This window comes from Rhipicephalus microplus, chromosome X (assembly GCF_043290135.1).
Source record: "Rhipicephalus microplus isolate Deutch F79 chromosome X, USDA_Rmic, whole genome shotgun sequence".
Taxonomy (NCBI): Eukaryota; Metazoa; Arthropoda; class Arachnida; order Ixodida; family Ixodidae; genus Rhipicephalus; species Rhipicephalus microplus.
The window spans coordinates 504,472,740-504,492,071 of NC_134710.1; the positions used below are offsets into that span (position 1 = coordinate 504,472,740).

General features: G+C 46.3%; 1 protein-coding gene across 1 annotated transcript in view; it reads right to left on the bottom strand.

Annotated features, from left to right (window-relative positions):
- Positions 1 to 14,911: 14,911 nt before the first annotated feature.
- Positions 14,912 to 19,332, bottom strand: part of LOC119161633 (frequenin-1) — a 1,172,367-nt gene continuing 1,167,946 nt past the window's right edge. The window contains exon 8 of the mRNA XM_075881058.1: positions 14,912 to 18,800. The gene's annotated coding sequence lies outside the window, so the exon portion shown is untranslated. The remainder of the gene's footprint in view (positions 18,801 to 19,332) is intronic.

The window sequence follows — 19,332 nt, forward strand, 5'->3', positions numbered from 1 at the left end:
CAGCTCAGAAAGTTTGCAATGGTTCCGAATTTGAAGGCAGTGTAAAATTACGCCAAGTGCGGAAACCTATTGGCTGGTAGAGGGCATCGACTGAGAAGAAAAGAAGAGGGCGTGCCGTCAATCAATAAATCAAGCAATCCACCGATTTTATTTTCTTCGGATAGTCACACAGTGAATAAGAGTGCACCCTAAATTGTGTGGTATAGTAACTTATTTGGCGGCGATTTTCTCATTGTGCATGCGAATAATGGGGTGTGACCTCCGAAAAAGGGCTCGGGACTGTTTTCTTCACTCCGATTTTTCAACGTGCACCAAAAACAGGCACTACACAGTTCCTGTATTTTGCCTTCACTGAAAAGCCGTAACTAATGACGTAGCGCGTAAAATATCTAAAACACAAGGCAAAGGCCTTCTGATCGCTTCTTTTGCCCAGTGGCTCACATATTATACGCGCTATGTCATTAGTTCTTTATTACCTTCATACTTTTTAAATTCCATTCTGCTCAAGTGCATGTCACGGCTTCATTTGAGAGTTTTCGCGGTGGTTTTGTGAGAACCTTTTTTCTTGTTTCTGAGTGTAACATAGGGAGCTCAAGTTGCTATACTTCTGATACGCCTGCGTTTGTGTTTTGTTGACTTTACTATTTTAACACCTAATAAATTATACGTGAAGGTGGACAGTAACCAGTCCTGTTACACACTCCGTCCTGTTACACACTCTAAATGAATTTGTTTTCATCGGTAAAAGTAACGAAAACACGCAATAAATAATACATCGTTAGCTGAACGCCGATGAACTACCCAATTTAGTTCATCGGGATGAACTACCCGATGAACTACCCAGTCAGAATGATTTATTTTCGCAGATGTGCAGTACAGGCCTTTCATGTCACATATACGCTTGCAGACATACAACTGAGTGTCCACAGCTGCTCGGTGGTAGTGCTGCAATATCACTGGAGATAGTACCGATGGAATTAAATTAGCCATGCCTAATATGCTGCACTTATTTCTTTTTTCATATTAGGCTCATTTTTTGGTAATGCTGCTACCAGGAACTCCAAAAAGCACTACAGAGCACTTTTACTAACTAAAATATGGTTTACAACAATGCCACGTTTCATTTCCCAAGTTTTTGTTATCGTCCCAAAACACCACACCATTCTCAGCGCGAACCGCGCCTGCAGTTTTCGAGAAGGTTCCGGACTGTAGTAGATCATTTCGATAAGATCACGCCCACTGTGCGAACGGTACAGATTGTTCTGGAACCTACGCCGCCGCCAGCGATAACGCTAGAACATTCGACGGCAAGAGTATACATTCCGACGCGCTTCGCCGCTTGTCAGTTGTTGATCGAAGGCCGACGCTCCGTTCGCCGCTATCAGTCCGAGACTGCTATCTGTGCGAGACTGCTGCTGTAATTGGACTTTCCGTTTACCGGGCACAGGTTCGCCCAAATAAACAGTTAAATCCCAACACGAAGTCTCCTGTCTTCGGCCACGTCACGACCTCGTGACATCTGGTGGAGGTGCTGCTTCGTTCATGTACCGCACGCTCCCGTCAAGCCGTGAACCCAGCCCACGTCGCGGAGAAGACACCGACGCCAACCAGGTGCAGCGAACAAGCCGCCGACATCAAGGGCTACCACCGGAGTACGGGATTCTAAAAGACAAGGCGCGGAAGACCAAGGCCATGACCGCGACTGCAGCGACAATGACAACCGCCGCATCCCTGCCCACGATGGTCATGCATCAACCCAGGGAACCACCAATTTTCCATGGGTCATCGTTCGAAGACCCGGAGTCCTGGCTAGAAACATACGACAATGTGGCCGCCCTCAACCACTGGGACAACGAAGAAAAGCTGCAGCGTGTTTACTTCTACCTGGAAGACACCGCAAGGACCCGGCTAGAGAATCGTGAGTCCACGCTCCGAACGTGGGAGGTCTTCTGCGGCGCATTTCTGCAAACGTTCGCGAGCGTCGCACGCAAAGAAAGGGCCGCTGCTCAACTAGAGACACGGGTTCAGCTACCAAATGAGAAGGTGGGAATTTTCACAGAGGAGATGACCCACCTATTTCGTCACGCTGACCCAGACATGCCTGCGGAGAAGAAAGTTCGTTTCCTCACGCGAGGGGTCAAACAGGAGCTCTTCGCGGGACTAGTGAGGAATCCACCGAACACCGTCGAAGAATTTGTATCCCAGGCGACCACCATCGAAAAAACCCTTGACATGCGCACCAGACAGTATAATCGTCGCCTGACTCCAGAATGCGCTGCTGCTTAAACCAATGACTCCGAAAACCTGCGTGAAATAATCCGAGAGATCGTGCGGGAAGAGCTGCGCAAACTGTTGCCTTCGGCGCAACCTCAAGTGGATTCGATCGCCGACATTGTGCGACAAGAAGTTCGGCAATCACTTCGAATTCCCCAAACACCGCTGCCCGAGCCAGAAACTATGAGCTACGCCGCTGCAGTGCGCCACAACGCTCCTCCCCGTCCACGCCAAAACGCCGCCCCGTCGCACTTCCGTCGCCAGACACCACCGCCGCCACCACCCCCACCGACGACCTACCGTTCACCAGCGGGCCAGCGCAGTGCGCCGAGGAAAACCGACGTTTGGCGCACCCCTGACCACCGCCCACTGTGCTACCACTGCGGCGAGGCCGGGCACACTTACCGCCGTTGCCAGTACCGACAGATGGGACTGCGTGGCTTCGCCGTAGATGCACTACGTCCGCAGCTAGGGGAACGGCCACGTGACATCGCCGACTACCTGACAAGAACTCAATGGACACCCCGAGGTCCTTCCCGTTCGCCGTCGCCCAGCCGCCGCATGTCACCGCACCCCCGGCAGTACTCCGGCCCAACGCGGGGCCGGTCTCCTAGCCCGTATCCGGGAAACTAAGGGCAGCAACCGGTGGAGGTGCGGTTGCTGTGCGACGAGCTACCGAAGATCCTCCAACGACGACGACGCCGCGACGGAGCTCTCCGAACACAATGCCAACCAGGCAAATCCCTGACGGCAAAAGCTCACTTACCGGAGGTGGCCTGACGACGCAACATGGAAGCAGCGGATCAAGCCGACGCAGCAGTGACCCGACGCCACGCACTAACTGTAATGCGAGACGGCGAACTAGCGACATCGACGTTCTTATTGACGGCCACAGTGTGACCGCTCTCGTCGATACTGGAGCCGACTATTCTGTCATCAGTGGGTCGTTCGCCGCGAAGTTAAAGAAAGTTAGGACAGCTTGGAAAGGCCCCGAAATCCGCACAGCCGGAGGTCATCTTGTAGCGCCTGCAGGAATCTGCACAGCGAGAGTCACCATTAACGGCCTTATTTATCCTACAGACTTCGTAGTCCTACAGCGTTGCTCGAGAGATGTCATCCTTGGCTTGGACTTCTTATGCCTCCATGGTGCTGTCATCAACCTAAAAACAAAGTCGATAACGTTATCCACAGAAGAAGCACTACCACCGCGCACCCCGTCAGGACACCATGCCTTGAATGTGCTGGAAGAACAAGTCACCATTCCGCCTCGCTCAAGCGTCATTATTTCAGTCGGCGCTCCTAAATCACCTGGCTTGGAAGGCGTCGTTGAAGGCAGTCAGCATCTGTTGGTCACCCGAAATATTTGCGTCGCAAGAGGAATAGCAGAGCTGCGGCGAGGCAAAGTAACGGTTATGCTCACGAATTTCAGCAATGAGTACAAATATGTGAACAAAGGAACAACGGTCGCATACATCGAAGAAATTGTCGAAGCCACCAGTGCTTTCGCCCTCGCCGATTCTGTGGAACCTGCTCAGAGGAACCAAGCCCCTCCCATAGCTTTCGACGTCAATCCCAGACTACCGAACGATAAGCAAGAACAGCTCAAGGCCCTGCTCCTGCAATACGAAGATTGCTTTTCGTCGTCATCGAAAATTCGGCAGACCCCAATCACAAAACATCGCATCATAACCGAAGAAAATGCCCGACCACTATGTCGGAGTCCGTACAGGGTTTCGACGCGAGAACGTGAGGCCATGAAGAGACAAGTTGATGAAATGCTGCGGGATGACATTATCCAGCCGTCCAAGAGTCCATGGGCATCTCCCGTGGTGTTAGTGAAGAAAAAAGATGGGACCCTACGTTTCTGCGTCGATTATCGCCGCCTGAACAAAATCACAAGAAAGGACGTGTATCCTCTCCCACGAAGAGACGACGCACTTGATCGGCTCCATAACGCCAAGTGCTTTTCGTCAATGGACCTCAATACTGGCTATTGGCAAATCGAAGTCGACGAAAGAGACCGAGAGAAGACGGCGTTTATAACACCAGACGGCCTCTTCGAGTTTAAGGTGATGCCCTTCGGCCTTTGCTCAGCGCCTGCAACTTCTCAACGCGTTATGGATACAGTACTGGCAGGATTGAAGTGGCAAACTTGCCTTGTGTACTTGGACGACGTCGTCGTGTTTTCTTCGAGTTTCTACGAGCATCTTCGGCGCCTTGAAGCTGTACTTCAAGCCATCAAGACGTCCGGACTCACACTGAAGCCAGAAAAGTGCAGATTTGCATATGAGGAGCTCTTGTTTCTGGGACACGTTATCAGCATGTATGGAGTTCGTTCCGATCCACGGAAAACAGTCGCCATCGCCGACTTCCCGCCGCCCACTGACAAGAAGGCCGTGCGCCGATTTCTGGGCCTGTGCGCCTATTATGGGCGGTTAGTGAAAAACGTCGCCCGCATCGCCGATCCTCTCACTAACCTTACCAAGGCCGACGCGGAGTTCAAGTGGGAAACGCCACAGGAACACGCTTTCCAGGAGCTTAAACATCGCCTCCAGACGCCTCTGTTACTTGCCCATTTCGACGAATTCGCCGAGACAGAAATACATACTGACGCAAGCAGCGTAGGTCTTGGCGCCGTTCTTGTGCAGAGGGCTGACGGAATTGAAAGGGTTATTAGTTACGCCAGCCGATCGCTATCCAAAGCAGAAGCAAATTATTCCACAACAGAAAAGGAGTGCCTCGCCATCATCTGGGCTACGTCGAAATTTGGCCCTAACTCTACGGCAGGCCCTTCAAAGTTGTGAGCAACCACCACGCCTTGTGTTGGCTAGCCACCTTGAAGGACACTTCAGGTCGCCTCGCACGATGGAGCCTGAGACTTCAAGAGTAAGACATTACTGTCATTTACAAGTCCGGCAAAAAACACTCTGACGCCGACTGTCTCTCTCGTGCACCTGTCGACGAACCGCTGCCCGACGACCCGGATGACGAGTACTTCTTGGGAACAATAACTACCGACGACTTCGCTGAACGACAGCGGGCCGACCCGGAACTTAAGGCCCTGATAGAATACCTCGAAGGCAGGACCGCCGAAGTCCCGAAGGTATTCAAGCGCGCACTTGTGTCGTTCTTTCTACGGAACGGTCTTCTACAAAAGAAAAACTTTTCACCGCTTCGAGCTAAGTACCTCCTTGTGGTGCCTTCAGCTCTGCGACCAGAACTCCTGCAGGCCCTGCACGACGATCCGACGGCAGGGCACCTCGGTGTTTCTCGCACGCTCGCGAGGATACAAGAAAGGTACTACTGGCCACGTCTTACCACCGACGTCACTCGTTATGTGAGGACATGCCGGGACTGTCAGCGACGCAAGACACCGCCGACAAGGCCAGCGGGACTTCTGCAGCCAATTGATCCACCTTGCCCACCTTTCCAGCAGATTGGTATGGACCTTCTGGGGCCGTTCCCGACGTCGACTTTCGGAAACAAGTGGATCGTGGTAGCTACCGACTACCTCACCCGCTACGCCAAGACAAAAGCCCTGCCAAAAGGCAGTGCATCCGAGGTAGCTAAGTTCTTCGTCGAAAATATCGTCCTACGTCACAGCGCCCCGGAGGTCCTTATCACCGACAGAGGAACGGCATTCACTGCCGACTTAACTCAAGCGATCTTGGCATACAGCCAGACTAACCACCGCCGGAAGACAGCGTACCACCCACAGACCAACGGCCTCACCGAGCGGCTTAACAAGACGATCGCCGACATGCTGTCAATGTACGTCGATGTCGAACACAAGACGTGGGACGCCATTCTTCCGTATGTGACCTTCGCATACAACACGGCGGTGCAGGAGACGACGCAGATATCTCCATACAAATTGGTCTACGGAAGGAGCCCGGCAACGACGCTCGATGCCATGTTACCCAACGTCACCGACGAAGAAAACCTCGATGTGAGCGAGTACCTTCAACGCGCCGAAGAAGCCCGATAACTTGCGCGTCTCCGTATTAAGAATCAACAGACGATCGACAGCCACCGTTACAACCTTCGACGACGCTTCGTGGAATACCAGCCCGGTGAACGTGTTTGGGTGTGGACGCCGATACGCCGACGTGGACTAAGTGAAAAGCTTCTGCGACGGTACTTCGGACCGTACAGGGTGGTTCGACGTCTCGGCCCACTTGATTACGAGGTTGTCCCCGACGGCATCACGAACTCTCAACGACGCCGATCACGACCTGAAGTCGTACATGTCGCACGCCTCAAGCCGTTTCATGCGCGTTAACAAACTGAAACAGTGTCTTTTTTTTGTATTATAGTTGTATCGTAATTTATTCATTGTACTTTCTAGCATTATTATGGTACCTTCATCTTTAGTTAAAGCATCGGGACGATGCCTTTTTTTCAGAGGGGGGCAATGCTACGTTCCATTTCCCAAGTTTTTGTTATCGTCCCAAAACACCACACCATTCTCAGCGCGAACCGCGCCTGCAATTTTCGAGAAGGTTCCGGAGCAGTAGATCATTTCGATAAGATCACGCCCACTGTGCGAATGGTACAGATTGTTCTGGAACCTACGCCGCCGCCAGCGATAACGCTAGAACATTCGACGGCAAGAGTATAAATGCCGACGCGCTTCGCCGCTTGTCAGTTGTTGATCGAAGGCCGACGCTCTGTTCGCCGCTATCAGTCCGAGACTGCTATCTGTGCGAGACTGCTGCTGTAATTGGACTTTTCGTTTACCAGGCACAGGTTCGCCAAAATAAACAGTTAAATCCCAAGAAGAAGTCTCCTGTCTTCGGCCACGTCACGACCTCGTGACAATATGCTCTATCAAAAGAAGAAATAGATTTTCTTCAGAACGCTCGCATACATGTTGTTAATGGTGCGTTATCACGATGATTACTCGGTTGTTAGGTGGGTTCTGTTTTCTTCGTTTTGTATTATCTCTTTATTGTCAGATAATGCTCAAGTATATATTATGTGGTTTTAGCAAATAACTCTTGTTGGAAGTCAGTGCCGCTGTCTGTCTCCTTCTTTTCTTGTCCCACGTTATTGGTGCTGTTTTTTTATGTGAATCGTGTCATACCAACTCGTCCAAGCAACCACGTTAGTTACAAATAATTCTTGCGGGTGAGGTCGATGGTTTTTCTTTTTTATATAGGGGACGCGTTGTGATGTTCCTTTTCTTTTCAACATTGCTGAAAGTGTGTTGATAATATTGTGAATCTATTACAAACAAAAGAAAATCGCTGTCAACATGAACACGGGACGCCGAGCCGAACCTACCACCAGAAAAACGAGCTCATTGTCTTCCTTTTTCTTTGTCCTCTCTTATCTCTCACAATAGCACGTACACCCAACGGAAAAGCCCAATTTAGTTCTATGCCCTTGGCAATATTGCTTAAGAAAACAGGGCTCACAAACGCGATAGCGTTACATAGCTCGCTTTGCAGAATATATGGCGCCGGTGTCGGCGTGGTTGGTTGTCAGAAAAAAAGTATCATCCTTGCTTGACTGATAAATTGAGAAAGATGAAGATAAACTGAATAAATGAAAATTCTGGGTATGTGTGGGTATTGAACAGGGATCGCAAGCGTGGAAAGCGGGTGTTCTACTACGTAGCCATGTCTGTGCTTGTGAAAACATTGAAAATAACTCCCTCTGTTTGGAAATGCAGTGAAAGTAACTTTCAAGCTTTACAGACACATGTGTCATGTAAACGTGCTTCACACTACAGCATAGAATATTGCCGCAATAATGTGTGGCAAGGGCGTAAATTGCCATCGGCCGTCAGAACATTGAACAATCATAATATCTTCATTGTTTAAGGGCTGTCATTCACTACAAAAGGCACGCACGCTGCTGCATCATCAAGGCCACGTTGTGGGTGCATAGCAAGTTTTAAAGAATTTCGTAGGTTAGGTGTTTGTAGTACGCACTAAAACAAGAATATTGCTAAGGATTTCATCTACTAAAATAGAAAATGGTTTCCAATTTTTATTCAGACTTTTGCTTTAATGATTTTCTTTTTTTTCTTGCTTGACGAACTTCTGTAAGAAGTAACCATGAGCTGGCTGGGTTTACAGCGGCATAATGCCACTTTTGCAAAGCTGTCTATTTTCGCAGCTCAGACCAAGGGTTCTGACAAATATAGCAATGTATGTTAAGTGTTTTCGAATTTCAACATTCAATCAAATCGTGGCTTACGGTTGTTTGCCGGAAAATGTATTTTATTAGATATCATTGGTAAGTTTCACTGTAGCTGAGAAACATCAGAAATATTTATGAACAAGGCAGGAAAATAATGTAATGAAGTTTTGACGAACTGAAGATGAACCATCCTGAAGCCAGCGCATTCAGATCGGTGGTCTACTGGTTGACTCTGGGCATGCTCCTTCACTTGTTAATTTGTGAGTAAATACCATTTGCCTGCTGCACATTACAAAGCAGTCATCATGCATGTCTGGAAATGTTTTTTTTTTCACTTTACTGCTATCGCCTTCTTATGAGCACTCCGTCATGACCATTGGCACTTAAGCTCATCCAACCACCCGGGAAAAAGACGCAGTCCTGAAAAAAAATCACTGAGCACTATATAGCTTGCGCAAGCATTCGCAATAACGCAGCTTGTCATTTGTGGCCTCAGGAATGGTGCGCACACTTATAGCAGAAGTAGAAATAAGGAATATCTGTTTTTTTTCAGTGAAGCTAGCCGTATTGTTTATGCCAAGGCCTATCGTAAAACAGGTATGTGTCTTGGCCTTTCAAAAAACTATCATTGCCATAGACGCGTGTATATGCCACAGAAACTCGGCAACGGCTAAGCCAACAAATGGCATGGGTTGCGAGGTGGAGACTCCGAACACGTATGAGAAAAGCATACCGGGGAACCAGAAAGGCATCGATGGCTGCCAGAAGACCCAAAAACGATGGGACACCTACACGCACGAATGCCCGTAGGTCTATGAGAGGTGGACTGTGAACCACTTTGAACGTTTATGAGGGTTTCAAAGAAGCAAAATATTCTCATGCCTAAACAAAACTTTGCAAAAATACCGCTTAAGGGTGTTTTCTTTCCAATATCAGCCTTTATAGGTGATGCTCCAACCAATGCACGCTTTGGGTGTTCAAGGTGTTTGGGTTGTTGAGACACCAATGGCCAAAAAAAAAATAGCTTGGCAGACGATAACTGGAACTCACTCATTAAAACGTCGTTGGATCTAAGGGAAGTTTAGATAAAATTATATATATTTGTGCCTATCTACCAGACTTGTGCATTAACGCTTATTTCAATGTTTATTGTGCATTTTTGCGGAATAGGAGTATCCTCACTAGCGATGAACATCGGCTTAAGTTACTATGCCTGATTATACCCGATTGTTGCTTTAGACTGCGCAGCTCACGCGCGCCGCCAATAGGGTATTTTACACTATGCTCTGTTGTTGATATAGTTGGGCGCGTTGCGTGCACTTTCTATGCTGAAGTTTTCTGTAAATGCCTGTTCCAAAGCTCGGACATTTTTTTGTATGTGCGTTTTAGCCATAAGGGGATTCAGGCCGTTGCAAACACTTCATGATAAAGGTGCTGGCTAGTAGCGACATCCTATGGTATGGGTGTTTTGATAAGTGAAAACGCTCTTCTTCTAGTTTGCGAAGATATGAGTTAGAGACACGGCGAAATTTTCTTGGGGGTCTACACTGGTTTACTCTGTGCTTAGACATCGTTTTAGTGTGAGGATCTGTCTCTAGAGTTTGGGTATCTCTGTCTATCCTGTTTTTGACACTGCGCAGTACAAAACCAATTTCTCTGCGCTGAGAATCAACGTCGAAGCAATGTAGCATCACCTAGCTAAAGCCTATAAATGATCTCAAGTAACCAACGAACAACCTACATCAGCTAACTAAGGTTTAGAAACAACCCACACTGTGAGAAAAATTGGAATATTCGTGGAGTAGTTCTGCAACACTACAATAACCGTCATCTGACTTGCTCGCATTTCTTTTCTCGAAAATGCCGCATTGGCCACTTTCCTGTTGGAAATGACATGCCACACTGACAATGCGCGCACCGTTCGTAAGATGTCTTCTTCTATTATTACCCTCTCTCTCTCTAGCTCCTCTCTCATGTTTTCTCTCGCTATTTCGACATGTGTCTTTCTTCAATATTTGGGAGAACTACCAGAACCATGGTGACAGCGTGAGGAAAGTACTCGAAGTAGATGACGATTATTCTTCTGTAGCGGAACCATTACCCAAATACTCTTTTTTTTAATGCGGAAGCGACAAAGTTAGCCTTCAGAATAGTGTCAAGTGTTGTGCGGCTTACTGTAAATTTCGGCATTTTCTTTTTCCCTTTCAGCCTATTCTTGTCGCAGTGTGGGTGCGTAATGAGCTATGCTTCGCTCGACTTCACATCTTTCAACGACGCATGAATACATAAGAAAAATATGGAAGAATTTGTCAATATTTCTGTGTAATAAAATGAATACCATGGCTTCAATTCAATACGTCTTCTCAATATTTGTTTTGTTACAAATATCTGCACTTTAAATTCCTGTAGCATTGTAAAAAACAATTGCAGCCATCTAATTTGGTAAGACGAGCAAAGTGAGTAAGGAGTCTCTGCTATGGAGCTTCTGTCTCGTTTCTTTTAAGGACAAATGTTTCAAAGTACGTGCTTAGCAAACTGCGCGAAATGGCGAAAACATCAGTAAAGAAAGCTACAGAAGAAAACGAGCGCGCAAAGATTGACAACTAGCCTGTCCGAACGTATTAGTGACAAGAAAACTGGCTTTCGGGTGAGTTTGTGTTCAATTACATGCGACGTTTTTTATCACGCACATCTCAATAAGATACCTTCACAATTGTTTGTTTTCAACTTGGAGCTATAAATGTGGAGTCGAGCGATAATACATACCAGGCGTTATCTTAAGTGAAAAACTGAGCATAATGGTATGCGCTGAAGTCTCTATATAACCACGATTACTTTCTACACAGTCATTTGCGTTTAAGCCTGAGTATTCATAAAAAATGTGTGTCTTCAAAGTATTTATTAGTCTTACCGTTACGCTTTGAGAAGTTGGAATTGTTCAAATGCTTTTGTAACGCCTTTTCCTTGCGCACTATTTTTGCAGAGCACTTGCAGAGCTCTTGCAGAGACGAAGGTACAAGCTTTCTGCAGCAGGGCCAATGAAGATACAGTCACAACACAAAAACAGTAGCCATCTTTCCTGTGCAGTAGCGAGAAAATGCTGGTTGCGTGTGGTGCGCTCACGGGTGTGCGGTATTTGGGGAGACGTGCATAGTCTCTCACTCGTGGTGCTTATTACCTTTTTAATCGCGTAATGCGAAAGGTACTTATATGACACGCTGCTTAGAAAAGACGGCAGTATAGCTTTGTACGTACTACAAAGCTCAATGAACGCTTGTGTGATTTTAGTAGCATAGCTGAAGGGCGTTGCCCCAGATGACTGGAAGCGCGTCTATTAAACTCACTTGAAAAGTGATAAAAATATTTAGACTTCTGTCCTTTTCTATGAAAGAGAGCACTACTATCGCAGACCTAAAACTGTGAGGATGCACTTTGGAAAGCGGCCTTAGGGTGTCGTAGTTTTTTCAAACACCCGAGGCGGGCTGCTTTATAGGTGGTGGGGTCATTCCAGAGTTCCCACTGCTAGATTGTACCAGCATGACACCATGAAACATATAGTTGTAGAAACGCCCTTTAGTCTGTTGCTACGCATGTGGTGTTGTTGTACAATTTCACTATCAACTGAGTGGAGGTGCTCATACACATTTGAAGTGTGCACTAAGAGTGTATAAAATGTAGGTACGTACAAGCTACACGAGATCAATGGAGCACGCAAGCTTGATGGTATCTGTTAAACTGAAACAGTGCTGTAAAAACTAAGCTATCCAGTTTAGTTCAGCTTACACAGTAACTAAAAAAGTAAGTCTTACTCAAGAAAATGTTTCAAGCCAACAAAAAAGTTCTACAAGACCTTAACGTTGCGTGAGTTGGTGAGTAACTTAATGAAACATTTTCGATACAACTGATAAGAAGGAAGGCAAAAGAGATCCTGTTTAAGTGAGCGAGAAGGAAGGCAGTGGGCTCACAGCTGACAGCGGGGCAAGTGATTTAAGCTACTTATGTTGCCTTTATTACATACCCTACTGCTGTGATTGACTGGTGCGACATATGATGAGCAGCACTGCTAATGCAGGCACGTGACGACCGACTGTGGATAGTTGGTGAAGATCAATCTGTTACCATCGTAGGCGCATGAGGAGACATCGGCTGCAGGACTCGTTCGACAATAGTGAGCCGTGTCTTTCATAAGCACTTGTGGGGCCCGGCTTTTCCTCTCATGTGGCGTTGTTACAATGGAGCTATCACTTCTCTCAACCACAAAGAAATAAACAAACGTTTCAGCAAATACTACCTATTCTCAAAGTAGATGTGTTTTGAAATAGTCGCGACATATGTTCTTATTCTTTCGAGCGAAGCGTTGCGATTTGGACCGACTTCGTAGGACACTTTCAACAGTTATGTGTACGTGAGGGGCAGGCACATAGTGAGAATTTTGTTTTGGTGGGGGGGGGGGGGGGAGAATTCGCATGCTCAAGGTCTTTATCATATGTGAATATTTTAAGAAGCAGCAATTTCGAGCTGAAAGGGGCCCATAGGACAATCGCCTCTGGTGGAAGATTTGGGCGTGGCCTTACCAGGCATTTTGAACGTATCCAATGGTACAACTTAACGTTGGTGATCACGTTAGAGCACAAATCGTACACAGAAACGTAGTGCATGTTTTTGCGCCATGACGTGCATACAATAAGAAGCAGTTTCTGTCGTATATTCAGTGGTTGTTTGAAATCTAAGGAGTTGATATCCGATGTTACTTTACAAAAGCCTATAGAAACTACTGTAATGACAGTTGGTTTTGTCGTGCACTTAGACCATCACAAGGTATTTTCATGAGCAGTTTGAAGTGCTAGCATAGCTGTGGATAAAAAAATTGACCCCCACGCCGAATTCCTCCGTTCTAATCTGGCTCTAATCGTGATTTTATATTTTTCCTTTCCCCTACTTTCCTCCAGACCGGCGACGCGGTATGCGACGGCCCAACCTGCGATGCAAGCGCCATAAAGCAATCGGGTAACGTTTTTGGAAAGTGTGTTATTGACATTATCGGTTCGCTAAAAACTGCTAATTTTCTGCGGCTCATACCCGCATTCTGTTGGCTGTGGTATGCGGGTATCTGCCACTCGTGACTGAAAGAAAGAGCTACATGATGTATGTGACAAATATCTCGCGCTATATATATATAGGTGCACCTTATGAACCGGTTCATCATTATACGATGGTTTGAGGTTCATTGTCATAACATGATGAGCCTGTTCATCGTGTTGGTCACGCACTAATGTCATTCCTTGCAAATTTTGGTGTACGTAAAGTAAAGGAGACTTTGAAGATGTGTGCGGCTAGGAAGAGGGATAGCTACGTAGATAGAAACCTCCGAAGTGTTGGCAGTGCGCTAAAAAATGCTTCACACTTAAGTCTTGTAAAATAATGAAGGCAACAGTAATAACCAATAAGTAATCACAATAACTTGAAATCACTAGAAACGCTTCGCAAATATGCGGCTGACATTTGTGCCACCGGACAAAATTCGCGATTGGTTCTCTTTTGGCGCGTTATTCGCTACAACTCAATCTAACAGAACTTTCTGCGCACAACTCAACTGCTGCAGCAAATTGACAAATCGCAGCAAAAAATGTAGATACGCGCCTGTCATGCATGTGATCTTAGCAAATGTGGACGTCATCAATGGTTGGGTAAACATAGTACTGGGACTGTACAAATGGGGATCACTACGTGCCACGCACTTTTTAGGTTTGAAGCTAGTGTAGCATAATAGAGTGCTGTATTGAAAACTACGCCATTATCACACAGTTTTCTCTTGGTTTCACTTTTCTGATCTGCTCGTCTTTTGTGCATTGTGTCAATTTTGTGAACAATAGTCTTGGCGTACCCGGGCGATAAAGAATTGCCCATTAAGCACTGGAACCAAGAACCGCGAGCAGAGTCGAAAATAAGGAATGAGAGACAGGATACATAAACAATACGTATTCAAAACGAACTTGAATGCATTTGTAGGTGTCTAGTTTGAATTTATTCGATTATTCTATGCCGAGTCAAATGTGTGCGGCTACTAAACCCAAGTTTCTGCTGGTGTGATAACGTAAACACTGAAGGAGTGTGTAAAAGCTCGTTTTTTTCATTGTTTGACAGAACATTAGTGAGAACGAACAGCTATTCACACCACGGAAAGTATAGGGGGTGTTAGTAGTAGTGATTGTAAATTAAATGTGAAGAAAGAAAGTGGACGCAGAGATAAATTGCCACCGGCCGGATGCAAACCTGTGACCTTGGAATAACGCATTCGATGGTCTAGCTTTACGAGTTGCGTAAACCCGGCACTCTACGAGTTGCGTAAATACCTCATTCTCAGTTGGACAAGAAATATTAGGCTAAAATAAAGTTTTAACTGACAGAGGCTGTTTATTACTATCCAGAATGACTGAAAGATTAGCTATCTCAAAATTTTTTTTCCGGAAAGAAGCTTTTAGAAAAATGAATAAGTGGAAAGTGCATTTAATCAGACAGTTTGCAAAGAAGCTTCAATGCATGCTATAAGAAGTCACACTCAAGAGCTGAACATACATGTGTAGAAACTTTAGAATGTTCCTTCGACATTCTGCACACTACAATTCGAATGAGAAGGCGCTCAATTTATAGAAGTGTTAGGCAATGATTGAAAGAGAATTAGAGTTGCATATTTTCACTGTCACTTTTTCTAATATTTAAAAGCAATACTATCATAGGAATTATGATGTAATAGCTTGACTAGCCTCACAAACAGCTTTCTTTCAATTGTGCAGCAACGCCGATGCTGCTTTCTATTCAAGGATAATAATTTCTGGATTAATATAACGCTAGTGTAAGCGTGCACACATAGAGCAATTATTCAGAACCACTACAGCTATTCACCTGCCTATAAAACCGAATGGTAATATACGGTCATAACTATGAAGCACTAGTAAAAGTAACACAGCTAGAAAGATAGAAAGGGAAAGAAATACATGGAAAGAATTTCTAGAAGTAGTTTTGAAAACCACCAATATCTTATTTACATATATCAGACGCATCCTTACTGATGTGCACAACGTTGACTTTCGATGTGACAGTCCAGCAATATTGCTTTCAATGTCCAAGCCAACTGCTTCAATGCCGTTGCGAAGCACACTAAATTATGAAGCTTGTCAGTCATGAAATGTTCATGCTGTGCTCACATTTGTCTAAAAAAAAGGTACTATGTGATCTTTAGATGCACGATAGCTTCACCCTCATGTTATATGTCTTTATTGCTATTACGTTCCTTCTTATAGCCTTTATTTCTTATGCACTATTCACTAGCGCGAAACAGAGGTCTGATTTCATAGCGCTGAACACCATCATTAGATCGATAGATATAGCGTGCACTAGTGCGTAATTTAGAGCTGCTCACGCAGTGAAGGTCGATTGGTTGTCAGAAGACAATTGGGCATGGATGCTATATCCAGTTATCACAGGAGACTCCGCCGTCCCGACAGAACGGTGCAGTGAATCCCTCGAACAATTTTTACTATTGGCTCTCACGGGGGAAAACGTTTGACGCGCTCTCACGGAGAAAAATCCCACTCGTAGAGCCTACTGTAGACACTCATCCCGCTTTAGGGGGTTTTATTAGCCATCAAAATGTGATTACGTGGAGTAAAAAAATGGCAGCATATCCACGGAGTGAATGGAGAGTGGGGCGAAGCATTCGTCCGTCCATGCGTCCGTCTGTGTGACCGTCCATGCGTACGTTCGTGCGCCCGTCCCTGCGTTCGTTCATGCATCCGCCCCTGCGTCCGTTCATGCGTCCATCCATGCATCTGTCTGTGTGTCCGTTCGTTCATCTATTCAACACTCCAAGTCCCATCATCTCGCATCTTTTTATGATATATTGCCCATATAGAAGCACCGCCATTCAGTGGACATTCCAAGGACTAAACGAGAGGTGGCACACGCACACTTTCTTACGGCTTGCGCTTCGGGTCTACTTCCCACCTTCAACCACCTTGAGTTCATGGTATATACTAGTTCACTGTATTCATGGCACTGTGGCCAAATGCTCGCTAAACCTCTCTAAAACCAAGGAGGTTACGCCCAGCGAGTATAACGTAGCAACCTTTTCCTGTCAGAAAGTGCTCAATGTACATGCCAGTGGCTGCTAATGTGAAATGAGAGACAGGAGGATTCAGCTTTTAATTTCTTACGGCTTGCGCTTCGTATCTGCTTCCCCCCTTTAACCACCTCGAATTCATTCATGGTATATACTAGTTCATTGTATTCATAGCCCTGCGGCTCAACGCTCGCTAAACCTTTCTAAAACTAAGGAGGTTACACCCAGCGAGTATAATGTAGCAACCCTTTCTTGACCAATAGTGCTCAATGTACATGCCAGTGGCTGCTAATGTGAAATGAGAGACAGGAGGATTCAGCTTTTAATTTCTTACGGCTTGCGCTTCGTATCTGCTTCCCCCCTTTAACCACCTCGAATTCATTCATGGTATATACTAGTTCATTGTATTCATTGTCCTACGGCTCAACGCTCGCTAAACCTTTCTAAAGCTAAGGAGGTTACACCCAGCGAGTATAATGTAGCAACCCTTTCTTGACCAATAGTGCTCAATGTACATGCCAATGGCTGCTAATGGGGATCGCAGCGTGCGCGTTGACTAAAAGCCGAATGCTCCTGTCTCTCATTTCCCATTAGCAGCCATTGGCATGTACATTGAGCACTATTTTTTATTGTTAAACAACGCATTGAAGAAATCTCTCACCAGCACCACCTTCGAGGTCAAATGTTATACCTATTTCGGATATGTGCCACTGGTGGTTACGTACTACGAGGGACGCACAAGCCACGCCATAAAGAGCTTCGCCCCTAAAAGGGGCATAGTACGTTACAATCTACAAAGTCGAGCATAGCAGCCTTCGAAAATCCTTACAAACAGGGAATGAGCTTGCATGGACCGGCAAAATCTACTCTTTTACTCATGCTCTTCACCATTACTAGAATGCACTCTGTCACATTACCTGTTGACTACCATTTACATATGAACTCACACAGCTGACAGACGTCCATGCACAGCTTGCACTCAATAACTCTTCACAAGCCCGTCTGTTCTATTTGCAATAAGTGCATATCCTTAGTCACCCACGTGAACACTGTCAGCCGAGCAACACTCAAAGGTGTGAACAATGAAGGTTGCTTTGGCAGGCTCTGTTCTCGGATGAAGTAAGGAAAGGAGATAGTGCGATAATCCGTGCGCGACATGGATCACGGTTGGCGCTTGGTCCAGTCACCACTGGTGATCTCAGATTTGCATTAGTGTCACATTTGTATTTGTGTACGCAGAGAGGCTTCGTTTGGTTTCCGTGCAAAAGCACCTCGGTCAGGGCGCTTCATCGACGTCCAGTTGAGCTTAATATAGTGTGAGAAAAAGGAAAAGCGCAAGAGTCCACTTGCGCAGTAGTCCTATCATTAGACTAATCTGAGACTTTTTCTTTTTTTTCTGCTATATTCCTGTGAAATATGTGTTCGGAATGGTATGACATTGAGAAAGGTTGCGGTAAGAGAGAGCTGAGAAAATCAAAACATTTCTCTTCTTAAAGACACGGCGCGTGAACAAGCCGGAAAAGAAGACACCCAAAAAGCCTTTTGTGGTGCCTGGACTTTTTTCATGTGTTCGTGTTTCTTATCTTTGGATTTCAGTAAGAAACGTACGCAAGGTATGCTTCGCTGGCTCCATTTATTATGATTATTTAATATGTACCATGATCACTAGCAGCTGTACACACAGCACGCCGCCGATAGTAGAGAGTGCTTGAGCGATTCACTGCACCGTTCTGTCAGGACGGCGGAGTCACATGTGCTCATTAGATTTAGCATCCATGCCCTATGTTTTCAGGACGACAGATGTTGCGGCGTACTTCAAAGCTTTTTTTGCCATTTGGTGACTGGTACCTCACTAAAGGTTTGTAGTTCACAAGCATCTCAAATCTAAACCCTTGCGTAGGTCTACATTCCTTTTGCATGAGACAATTTGTGCGTTCGGGCAATATTTTATGAATAAATAACGAACGTGCCACTGCTCTATCACCTACGGTACCAAAGGAATGGCGCTCTGAAGTTGGGGCACTGGCCTACGCCACTTCTAGCCTTAGCAATGCTACATTGTCGTCTCCAGCGAGAGTCTTCTTGTTCGTCGCTTCGCACTAACTCTAGCTTAGTATTAAACGAGAGCTTGCGCATGGCAGGCGCTGCATCCGGCTGCTGCGTTTCCGGTGACCACGAAACACGGGGCTGCCACGCAGGGGCCGCCAGTAGTCGCTGGCTAGACGCTGGCGAAGAAGCACGGCACATGTGGGCACTCCTGCGGAAAATCAAAGTCAAGAAATAAATTTCACTTGCGTTTATTTTCGGGGCGAAGCTCCCCCTAGTCATGCGTAACCGAGCGAAGAGACGAGAAAAAAAGAAGGCAGTATCTCCAGAAGAGTATAATAGACGGCGCTCTCTCACACAGTTGTGTTGAGTAAAAACTGCGGTTGAGTGAGGATATTCTCGATAACGCTGTACCACTACTCTGCAATTGGCTGCCACGTCCGCTTAGCCTAAGTGCGCGGAGAAACAGTGCTTCTCTCAGTCTCTGGATTGTCGCCGTACGTGGCGGGTCGTTGGTGGGTCATGGGCGAAGCAGAGCGGCGGGCGCGTTGAAGACGCTGGGCTTCTTTAGCTCGCGTCTCATCGGGGTTACGCGCGCGCCGTCTGCATTCTCTAACGCGATCGGACGCATGGACGCGTGCACGGACAGACGGACACAAGGACGGATGGACGTAGGGATGGTTGCTCTAATATTCACCATTCAAGTCGCCGATATTCTAGGTTTTTTATGTTGTGTGTAGAGC